Here is a 12,751-nt window from a genome sequence, read left to right on the forward strand (position 1 = left end):
GGGTAATCATGGAGGCTCAGTCATCTCATGCAGCTGTCATGACTCCACTTCTTACTTGAACAGCCTTTACAGAGTGTGAGATGTGTTTCACTTCATTGCACTGTCGAAAAACCAGTGATGGTCCCATTAAGCTCAGATGGGATTGTGCGTCCCTGCAGGGTGTTGTGGTAGCCCTACTGGTTAAATGCTGCCTTGAATTCTGAGTAAATTTCCAACAGTGTCTTTAGCAAACAGTCACAGTTCCTCCTCTGTGCTTCCATTGGTTCACCTTCACCACGTCTCACAAAGACACAGCATCTAGAAAACAAAGTTTTGCATTAGACCAAAAGACCAGAGTACAGATTTCCTCTGCACAGATGTCCACCCAAGTTTCCTTGTTCTAATTGGTCTTTCGCAGCGGTAGTTTCTTTGCAGCAGCATCACCGTGAAGGCCCAATTCATGCAGTCACCTCTGAACAGTTGATGGTGAAATCTGTTGATTGCTTAAACACTGGAAAGCGCTGATTTGAACTCTAATCTGAAGTGCTCACTTCTCTTCTGCATCAAATGTAACTCTTGGTCTTCCTTCTAGACGTGGACTCAACGTAAGGAAACTAAAAGTTACTGAAAGTTTCTGTTGGTACCACATTTGTTAGCCTGAGACACCTTCATCTGTTTTCAATCACAGTGGATCTTTCTCCATGCTCACGTTCCACCAGCTGTGAGCAAGGAGTTGTTCGGCCCTGCCAGATTCCCAAAAACCATCATTAAAAGCAGTGGAATAAGCATCGCTCGTGCATGGATGGAAATCACAGTTCTCAAATGACTGATTGCATTGTGGCTTTAAAAGTATTTGCATTTCTGATGTTTGTTTTGATTTGTGAATGTGTCAAGATGAGGAGAATTATCTCATGCTGCAAATTTAGTCAAATAGGTCCCGGGTTGGGTCCATATCAGGTCCAAAAGATTTTACTGTCATGGCCAAAAACTGAAACTTTGACATGCTGAAATGATTGCAGATTTAGAGCTATTCTGAATAACTGATTGTAGATTGTACATCATTTTGGAATTATTGTAAGTATTTTACACCTGGAAACAATGTACTGCTAATCAGCAATGACCTATTAAGTCTATTCCCACAACAAGCCAGCCAAGGACTGTAAAAGATGGATGTAGGTGGATGTGAATTGCACAAACACCTGCCTATTAGTGCAAGCTAATAAAATAGTAGAATTTCACTCAGCAAAACTGAGGGCTGGGCTGCACAAACTAACAGGTCATTAATTCTCAGATAATGCTATTGAAAAATGCTACAAAGCACCAACAGCACAAACACAGCTGAGAGTCCAGCTTGAGCCTCAGTCACACAGGCCTAGAGATCAGCTGGTGGTTATGAGCGAACGTGTATTCCCCAACAGGCTAATGAGTGGTTACTGGAGGTTGTTGGTAGCACTAGGTGAAATTGCTCACAAACACGGCACTGCACCAAAAAAACTCCCTGTTACTGCTTTGGTCGCTACCAGATTGCAGTGGTGTCCAATAGTTTGCATGGAAGACTGTCTGCAAACACTTGACATCTAACCACAGAATGGTAGTGAAACTTGAAAAAGTACAATGCAAACTGGAAATGGAGAAAACGTTACACCGTACTGCTGAAACCAACACATTTCAGAACTTTGATTCACAACTTTTACCGTGAAGGCAAACTTTTGGTTTGCGTTGCAGTCTTCACTTTTGCACTACCATTTAGTAAGTAGCTGTCAAGTGTCTGCAGACAAATCAGCATTAGCATACAGACTATGGATGACTGCTGCAGTCTGTTAAGAACAGTTTTTGGTGCAGCATCATACACTTCTTTGTAACCAAATTCAGCTAGCGATAGCAAGCAACTTCTTGCAACCACTCACCAACCAGTTAGGGAATACTAATTTTTCCCCTACCCACTGGTGGTTGCCAGGTCTGTGTGACTAGGGCCTCTGTTATTAGCAGAGGTGAAGTCTAGCAGTCAGACAGCAGATATACCTGTCTATGTCAGTAAGCCTGACAAACATGGTGAATCGCAGTTGTCATGGAGGCTGAAATTAGCGATAGACACCAAAATCATTTTTTTGTACCAAGCTGTAAACATGCTACTCTCATCTCTGAAGTTAGGCATTTTAATATGGGTGTGATATGGAGGAAGGTTCATTTTTGGAGCAAAGCCAGCATAAAAGATGAACACCGCCACCACGATGTCACCCACTAGTTAGTAGAGTCCCGTTATGCAGCCTTGAGCTGAGCTGAGCTGAGCGGAGCGCTGTCTTGATGTTTCAAAACTGGATGTGAGGCGAGAGGTGCGGACCTGGCTGAAAACGCGAGGACACCACACTCGCTAAGACTGGCTAGCAACTTGTGAATATTAGCCATACCCTGCATAATCCTCCTCTCTGAATCTAATAATCACCACGGTTCACACAATGAACAATTTTATATTCAATATCATCTGAAAGTAGCGACTGAGCCCACAAAACTCATCAGATCAGAAAAGTGTTTGCTGAGGGCAGACAGAAAGGGAGCTGACAGCTGTTTGCTGATAGACTTCTATGAAAGTCTATGGGAGAAGTTGCCCCCTGCTGGTCATTAAGAAGAATGCATTTGTAAGGGACTTCAGCGTTAGCTTCACATTTGAGACTCAGAAGCTTTACATCCATCTTCTATACTGACAAACTGCTGCAAGAACTTCTTTTTTCTTTTTGGCAGTTTTGAAATCTGTGTCTTACTCTCATTTTGAAATAAAAATTTACAATAATTCCATACATTCACGTGAGGGAAGGCGTGACAGCAACATTGCCATACATCATACAGCTTTTGCCTCACATCACTATCTGAAAAATAAACATATGTCTTTTTGCAAGTGTGCTAGCCCTCTTTTCAACAAGCATCTACTAACAAAGGCAACAAAGACAGGCGTAACCAGACATGCCAGAACAAGCCTATCAACACGTCTCTTAAGTAAGAGACTCTCCTGAAACAGTAAATGTGCCACATCTTGTGTTTTCAGTTCCCCTGACATGCTGATGGATATATTAACGATTTGTTAATTACAAACACTTTCTCTTGCTTAGGTCCAAAAACATGACACAATACTTTGTTACCATATTTCCACTTCATCTGAAAGCCAGTTGCACAAATGAAAGCGTTTCAGACATCAAAACCATGTGCAGTAAAATTATTTAGTGTCAGTCCCGCATAATCAAGAACGGATGCCTTTTCTTGACTGTTATTTGTGCTTTGATGTTTAACAATGATAAAGCGAGAACTCAATAAAAGGCCATAAAAGTATTGATATTGATAAATGATGCAAAGCAGCCACAAAGTTAAGAGCGCTTCCAGCTTGATGAGGAGATCTGGTTTGGTTTAAGGTTCTTGAGTCTTAAATCATAAACTGCTGCAGGTGACGTACAGTAGGTGAAGGCGAAAAGGGTAAATCGTGCAGCCTTCAAAATGCTGTTGCAACACCAACACCTGGAATCAGTAATTGATATTTGAGTGCTCAAGGGTGCAGCTCCAAATGAAACCAGGCATCCAAAATCTTTACCTCCCACAATCTGTTTAAAGGATCTCGTTGTATGTAAAGTCTGGTCCCCAGCAGATTACAAGCCAATTGTGCAAAGGAGAAAGGAATGCCTCCCACACCCTGCCTTCCACTGCTTCTCCTACAAGGCAACTGGACCACCACCGACTGGTGTGGGTACACCTCAGAGACAGGAGAGGAGGAAGGGGGAGAAAAGTGTGTGGTTCTCATGAAGGCTCCGTAATGGCGAGGCCAGTGCCAGCAGTTTGAGGTGCCCGAGGCAAGTGAGAGGATTACAGCAGGGGAGTGTGAACCACGGAGCTTCAGCCAGAGAGAGACGGAGAATCTGAAGCTACGAGAGTGTGCAATAAGAAAACGTGTTGACTTCACAAGAAAACCAAAATGTATCTTTCAGGAGTTAAAACTTACATTTTTCCTGCTTTAAGGAAGAGAAAATGGTTCATGATTTTTCACACAGCATTTTTATCTAAATGGGTTATTATGTGTATATATATATATAATCAAAGGCAAATATCCCATTTCAAGGTAAAGCCTGTCCAGTACCTGGGGAGGAGTCAGAGTTGAAGATGATTAGGCCAATGTGCTTCCCTCTGCTCATCACAGGAAACAAACAGTCCGGCTCTGAATTTAATTCAACAAACAAGAACCATATGCCTGTCTTTCTTCCTCCGTCATCCTCTTCCACCACCCTCTTTTCCATGAGAAACATGTAAATACTAAGACCTAGAAACACATGTGGTTAGTCATAAAGCTGGAAATGCACCCCCCACCCCACTCCCACCCCTCCTTACCCCCCCCTTCTCTGTTTTCCGCCCCCAACCTCGACCTCCTCACCCGAGCAACCAACCCGCAAGAAAGCAGGCGAGAGAGAATAAACTTGAGGAAAAAGGGGAAAAAACAAAAACAAGAACAAAGAATGTTGGAGAGGATCACGGCGTTGGGAAACTGACTCAACTGCCTGAAAAGCAAAGAAGAAGAGCGACAAAGTGGCGACAGGGAGGAGAAGAATGAAAAATTTAAAACAAATCAGACGGTGGTGCCGTGGGCTCCTGCTGACTGCAGAACCATCTCCTCACTGTGGTGGCCTCTCGTTAAACCAAGGGGGCCGCGTTGGCCCATCAGCAAGTGGCATGAGGGATGAGGAGCGTGAACCAGAAAAGACAGGGACGCCGCAATCCTCGTTAAGAGAGTCTGCGAGTTTGGAGACAGACAGATTCCCTCAGAGACCGCCATTTTGTTCACGCAACTTTCTACCTTCTCATCCAACTCAGTCCCTTCCCATCATCAAGGCCGATTAGCCTAATCGTTTGTGCTTCAGGGGTAGTTATCTTCTTGGGTGTTAGATGAAAATGGCTTGCAGCTGGGTTGTGTAGAACTCAATCTCTAACAGGTGCTGGGCTCTGTGGGTAAAGAGTAAACAATGGTGGCTAAGCCCTGAGCTTTGCCAGGCAGAGTGTTTAGGGTGGGAAACAGTCAGGCTTGAGGGCTCGCAACACAGGTGGTTTTCAGAGGTTCATTTGGGGATGTGTAAACTCTTAGTGTGGCTTAACTTGTTTTGGATGATGAAAATCAGTGATAAAAAAAAAAAAACTGAAAATGGAAAGTTTAGATATTTTACAAGGTTAATCTTAGCTGTGAGGCAAAAGGCAAGATAGAGAGGATGGAAGTGTCATGAAATTGTTAAATAAGAATTAAATGCGTGTGCGCTAAAATGCCTCGTATACATCAGATTAATGAAAATCAGTCCTTCCCCATTTGTTTTCCCCTCTTCACTCAACTCCAGTTCCGCAAGAGTCACATGACTGTGTCACATGATAGAGGCTTTTTCTTTTTTTTTCTTTTTTTAAAAAATCCCTGTGGTGTCTGGGATGCATCCAAACCCAGAGTGGCCTCACCACATTTCCCACAGCCGTCTAGGGAATGGACTGCGGGCCTGAAGGTATGTGTGAGGCACAACACTGAAGGACTATGGCTGTCTTAGGATGAAAGCACAGAGAAATTCCCCAGTTTCTAAAAACAAGCGCAGTTCAATATTGTCTGTGGCAGCCACACCCAAGCAAGGCAACATGTACGGACAACAATGTTTGGTCGCTGCTGCAGGTTCTTTGTCAGGGTCTTGGAACATAAACTTCTTCAACTTGTATATCCAGAATGTGACCACAGTGGTGTTTAGTTTGTTCTGTGCTGCTTATCAAGTGTTTAATTAAGGCGTTACTGTAATAACATTGTATTTGACAGGAATGAACTGTACTCTACTTCTACTTGTGTTCTTCCATTGTCTGTGTGATGGGCTGATGGTTGCCTTTTTATGTGCACTCTTGCAGCCATCGCTTTACCTTACTTCATGTAAGAGATGGGACAAAAATGACAGCTACAACTTAGAGCTGTGTCATACTTTCTGCACCCACAGCTGTACCAGGGTCTGCTTGGCCCTGCTGGGCGCAGATTTTTATCATCAAATGGTTCCTGCCAATTTTTCTGACCCCGAGGATTCATCCACAGAGACACCACGCCACAAACTGCCACATACACATCCATTCTTCACGTGGACTTCAAAGAACAATAACAGGAATGAATACTCGGCAGCTGTCTGTGTCCGCGCCCACAGCTGAGGATATAATCCTCGTCTTGGGGAGAGAGACAATTACTGTTAATTTTTTTGTACAAAGGGACAGGAATGTGACATTAAAGAGCAAACTGGGCTCAGTCCAGGAACAGCAATGCACCACCATGGACGTGACATCAAAGCTCTAGAAGCACAAACGAAAGCAGCATGTTAACCTCTTTTACATGCAATTGATAAATAACACAATCCAGTAAATAGGTAAGGCGTGCTGGTTAGCAGTGCTGGTTAGCAGTGCGGTGCTGCCTCACAGCAAGAACATTCAAACCCAGGTTTGAATCCAGGGCCTTTCTGTGTGGAGTTAACCGGTGATTGTAGGTGTAATTCATTACCTAAAGAGTAAATTTTGATACATTACTTTGTTGTGTAACAATCTCAGCAGTGCTGGCGACATTATGGTATAAAATAAGTTCTTTGAATACTCAGATTACTTTTTTTGTTATAACAAGTAACAGAGCGCAATTCACACAATCAGTACAAATAAATTTAAAAAAGAAATAAAATAATAAATAAATCAAATCCACCAATGCATTTGTCTATTTTTTCTATTCTTTTGCAAGTAGTTGCATGCTGTTGTCAGCATGTGTGGGTAGCTCAGCTGGCAGGATTGCAAGGAAATATGAGGTGTGTTCACTTTTGGTAATAGAAAAGTACTCCAATGAGTTACTTTTTCAGCTGGTAACGCTTCAATATAGCAGATTACTTTTAAATGTCAGAATTGTAATTATGTTGCAAGTTACATTTAAAAGTAACTTAAGCCAACACTGCTGACCATCTTAAACAGCTTAAAATAGAAACAAGCTGATGGGGAGCACCACCAACGTGTAGGTGTACATATGTGCAGTTCATTGGGCACTTTTGGTTAAATCAAGCAAAATCATATCAGTAATATGTGGACTGTCATATCTATATTGTTCAAGAGTGGAAGAGTCCATGCATAATGTATGTGAGACATAATGTATGGTTATTCATAACCTGCATTCATTTTTATTGTTTTCAGTCATAGTCTCTCACTCCTCTCCCTTTTGTAGCTGCTGTTTTCTCTTGCTGTTAGAATTTTTCAGACTGCTCTTTTGGTGCTTCTCAGGTACTTTTGGTGCTTTTGTTTTTATTCTAAGAACTTGTTTCCACTTGTAATTCGTTTATTTCTTCTATGGCTGCAAAACGCACTAAATCTTTAATGACACCAGCGCTCTGACCATAAATGTCAACGTGCTTTTGTCTTGTTCTCAAATGCAAGACCACCCCGGCAAGATGGCAACAGCCAAGATGCTAAATTCAATGCTTCCAAAATGTGAGTCATCAGACTAATGGGCAGTGTCCATCTTTTATATACAGTCTATTGTTTGCACACAGAGAGAAACAAAAAAACACCCTCCACAAAAAGAACAATGTGAGATGTCTGCAAGACAAAACAACAAAACAAAACAGCAACAATGTGCTGTCTGAGTGACCGCAGTCACAGTTAGTGTTACAGACATCTGAGTTAGCTTTTCAAATTAGCTTCTGCTATACTTACAGCAAAGGGAATTTTCTAAACGTGATTCCTTGGCAGCTGGAATCTCAGAAAGTTAAGGTTGGAAGTTTTGCTTCTTGTCTATACCATCAGTTCATGACCGGACTTCATAGGCTACAGACTGGTGCTGGTTTATGGGTCTCATCTGTCCCAAATATAACTTTATGGCAGGACTTTGTATAGCTTCAAAGCCTTTTCTGACCCCAATCTCCAAACCAGTTTGCATACCAATCTGCCCACTGTGTAATGTAGTCCAATGTGATAACAAGACCCAGGGTTGCCATATATTGACACATTACCGTATTTCGTATGTGTACAATGTCCCAAAGGGAGTTTGAGTCAAGCGTTCATGTGAAAAACTGCAACACCTTAATCGTGGTATTTTTAGAAAAGTCCCTCCCGATATTCAGGATTGTACACGAGGAGAGTCTGATGGATTCAAAATACACCACACACCCTCTAAACTGAGGCCACAGGCGAAGCCTTTCGAGGGACTGCATTCCTCGGTCGCTGAGGAATGTGGACAAAGTTACGTGCCATGACTAACTTGTGTTATCGGATCATTTGGCCATTCTGAACTTCTAAACAATGGCGGTCCAAGCAGTGGTCAGCATAGACCAACTTTGGGCCGCATGGCATAATTCTATCTGTTTCTGCTTTTGAGATCTGAGAAAGATACCGTCCTGTGGTGTTTACTGACGAAAGAACACTGCTAAATGGAGCTGTGGTTCACCAATCTGTAAATATGGCCCTTGCCAGCCAAATTGTTCCCCTTGTTGACAGTGGTTTTGGCCCAAAGATGTATCTTGCCCAAAGAACACAGGCTTCCCTTGGGGGTGGTTGAGACCCAACAGGGGATAGTTAGACAAAATAGACAATGCCTGTCCACCGCTGACACAGAGTTGGCACAGGTAGAGAGAAAGGGAAAGAGACGGATGGATGAGCCCAAAATAAATGAACGAATGCCGTCCAAAAAGAATGCTCTTAAATCAGAGCCGAGTGGGCCAGAAAGCTGCTATACGCTTCTTTGAGTTTGTGATTACTGTAGGCACAGAACTGCTATTTATGAGATAATTAATGCCAGCCAAAATATCCAATGGTGCTGAAAGTTCCAGGAAAGTTAGTGAGTAGCCTTTTTTATTTTTTTGTCCATCATCTTACTGATCATTTGCTGCTTTCTGGAACCTTTGAATCAGCCTTTTCATTTCCTTAGATCAGAATCTGAGTATTTCCTTCATAGGCTGTTGATTCATGCAGCCCTGAACTTTTCTGGGACTCATCTGACAGAGGTGCATGGGAAATTTCAGCCGGTCCTTCTCCCCGCCTGTGGGATGTCGGATCGCTGCGAGTATTTTAGAGCATTCACTGCTACTAAATGTGTATCGTGTGCCCTGCCCCCAGCACGCTCTCTCCTGGCAGCATCCTCGCCTAAACCACACAGAGTAATCCCAGTCGTGCATCTGAAGTCGATTATTTCCTGCTGTGTGCTACATGTGAGCAAGACAGCTATGTGAAACATCGCAACCTGATTGTCTCCAAATTGTCCGAAGTTCATTATCTTGTTATTTAGAAAGAAGGATCTGGTTGTACCAATGAAACACAGTTAAAGTGAAATACCCTGAACTAATCATCCAGATTTATTTGGATACCAGTTTATCATTTAACTGGGACGGTACCAAAAAAAGGATTTTATCAGCAGTGAAAACAAAGCCTTTTTCTTTTTCTGTTTTAAACCTCATATCTTGTTCACATCATCCTAGATAACCAAGAAATAAAAATCTGGGTAAGTCTGTAAATAAAGCAGAGCTATGTACTTACTCAACAGGCATACTTGCTAGTCAAGGTTATGCTGAATCTAAATATTCCCTCCAGATAACAGATACACCCTCATCACCCACATACGCATCACCCTCACAACGGAATGACAGAGAAACAAGATAGTTCAGGGAAGCTGGGAAGATAAATAAACCTGACAACACAAGAGAAAAGAGGAGAGTGGGTGAGAGAGACAGACAGCCAGACTGGAAGAGAGACAGAGGGAGAGATCTCCGACAGTGCCAGCCGAAAGAGGATCAAGGTGGTCTTGGATGAATTTCAGAGGTAAGCGGCAGTTAAAGCTCCCAGCTTGGACCGTTCACACGCAAAAGCCAAGTCCCACCGCACACATCATGAAACACGAGACAACATTCAGGTGTTTGGTGACAGGAGTGAGGACAGCTTCCACTGTTTGGGGTGTGTTTCACGAATGCAAATGTTGCCTTGTTAAGTCCTGCTGAGGAAGTCTTCTCAGATTTTTCTCCACTGACTCGACACCAAAACCTTCCTGGTTTTGTTTTGTTTCCAGTGTGTAAATGTTGCCAGTTGCAGAAAAAAAAAATCAAAATTGTATCTGTTTATTTTGATACGCTCACTGGCTACTTTATTAGGTACACCTGTTCGGCTGCTTGTTAACATAAATCAGCCAATCACACGGCAGCAACTCAGTGCATTTAAGCATGTAGACATGGCCAAGGACACAGTCACGGTCCGCTGGAGTTCAAAATGAGCATCAGACTGGGGGGAAAAAAAGGTGATTTAAGTGATTTTGAACGTGGCATTGTTGTCGGTGCCAGACGGGCTGCTCCGAGTATTTCAGAAACTGCCGATCTGCTGGGATTTACCCACACAGCCGTCTCCGGAGGTTCGGACCATTCTCTTTTCAGAGAGAATGTTTAGAACTCACAGCCCTAAATAAATGCTAATGTTGTGCTGTGTCTACTTAAGATTTCTATTGGAATATAGGCAAGTAGAAACAACTAGAACATATCCACTTTCTAAGTTGTTTGGACATTTTTATGCAGCCCCAAAGTTGCCAAGAGTCAGCTAACATGGTGCACTGGCTGCAAACTCCAAACATGCCTGCCAGATCTGCTTTTACAGAGAAAGTCCCTCATTACATACATATATATATATATATATATATATATATATATATATATATATATATATATATATATATATATATATATATATATGTGTGTGTGTGTGTGCAATGAACTAGAGGGGAACAAAAAGGCTGCACAGGAAAAAATAAATAATTTATTTAATTTTAAAAAGTTAAATAAATAAAATCCAGAAAGCCAGCAGGGGGTACACAAAAGAGGCCACAAAGAAGGAAATAAGATTACAGGACAACCAAAATAAGGGAGGTAAAATGCTCAAACTACTTATAAACACACAGCAGCAACAGGGGTAACATGACACAGGTGAACTCAATGAGAGATGTAAAAACACAGCAAAGTAGGACAAAAAATGACAGAGAGACAAACAATTTCTTAATTTCCCTGACGGAACTTTCCCAAGGGATTAATAAAGTTTAAATCTTTATCTATCTATCTAACAAAGCAAAAAGAGCACAGGGAAAGGCAAAAAATCTGGGAATACAGCAGGAAAAAGACTTGCTAATAAAGCCCAGCAAGCAAACTGGCTGATGTTCCCAAACTATATGGACAGTATACGATGAGGCACAGCTAAAGTCTCCTCTGTGACAGGTGTGCAGCATTTTTACATACTTGTTTCCACTGGGTTATAAAACTGTACGTGGATGTTATACTTGTTCTAATAAAAATAAAAGCGGCACAGCTCTGAGACTGCAGTAGATTTTTGCCCAGTAAATTCAGTGTTTAAATTAAACTTATCAGAAATACTCCATACATAGTGCTCAAAATAAATAAAGGAACACATAAAGGAAAACACATCAGATCTCAATGGGGGAAAATCATGAAAGTTTGTTTGATGGAAATGAAAACTGTCAACCTTCAGAGGGCTCAATTAAAAGACAACCCAAAAATCAAAGTGAAAAAATGATGGCTAGTTCATTTTGCAGAAATTTCATTTCAAAAATGGTGCTCAGTAGTTTGTATGGCCCCCACATGCTTGCATGCATGCCTGTCAACATGGGGATGCTCATAATGAGACAACGGATGGTGTCCTGGGGGATCCCCTCCCAGATTTGGACCGGGACATCACTGAACTCCTGGACAGCCTGAGGTGCAGCCTGGCAAATAGGCAGAAACATAATGTCCCAGAGGTGTTCTGTTGGATTTGGGTCAGGTGAGTGTGGGGGCCAGTGGACGGTATCAATTCCTTCATCCCCCAGGAACTGCCTGCATACTCTTGCATGAGGTCGGGCATTGTCGCGCACCAGAAGGAACCAGGACCCACTGCACCAGTGTAGGGTCTGGCAGTCAGGGTGCTGTAGCCTAGACTGTGGAGGTCTGTGTGTCACTCCATGGATATGCCTCCCCGACCATCACTGACCCACCACCACACCAGTCATGCTGAATGATGTTACAGGCCACCTAACATTCTCCACAGCTTCTCCAGACCCTTTCACGAGCAGATACCGGTCCTCCTGATGGGTTAAGGACCTTACGGCCCCCCCCACACACACACACACATCCATCCATCCATGCATTCTCTTCTGCTTATCCTGTTCAGGGTTGCAGGGAGGGGGGGGCTGGAGCCTATCCCAGCTGTCATGGGTCAAGAGGCAGGGTACAGGAGGAATACTGGAGTACCAAGGTGGAATCAAACCTAGGACCTTCTTGCTGTGAGGCAGCAGTGCTAACCACAATGCCACCGTGCAGCCAAAAACTAATTCAGGGCTATTTTAAATGCAAGCATTGTCATTATAGGTATTGCAGTGCCTAAAACCTGACTAACAGGTTGCTGTGGAGGTGATTTGTCAGTCTCAGCGTAACAACAAGAAGCTTGATGTGTACACAATCTTTACACATCATGCTGTATTGCAGAAGACTTTAATTAGCTGTAATTAACTGTAATTAGCTTAAATTAGCAATCATCTAAACAGAAAGTGTTTGCTGTGGTTATAGATCTGGCAGTAGGAACGTCATTTGGTCTTAAATTTCTGTACAGACTTCTTTTTGCCATCAGAGTCATTCTCCTTCTGAAAACTGAAAGATTGCAGGTGTGAGGCGGCGCATACTTGCTTCACTCATCAGACCTGCAGGCTAAGTCCACCAAGTCTATAGAAATTCTAAAATTTGGATCAAACAGT

The sequence above is a fragment of the Archocentrus centrarchus genome, chromosome 1 (genome assembly GCF_007364275.1).
Source record: "Archocentrus centrarchus isolate MPI-CPG fArcCen1 chromosome 1, fArcCen1, whole genome shotgun sequence".
Lineage (NCBI taxonomy): Eukaryota > Metazoa > Chordata > Actinopteri > Cichliformes > Cichlidae > Archocentrus > Archocentrus centrarchus.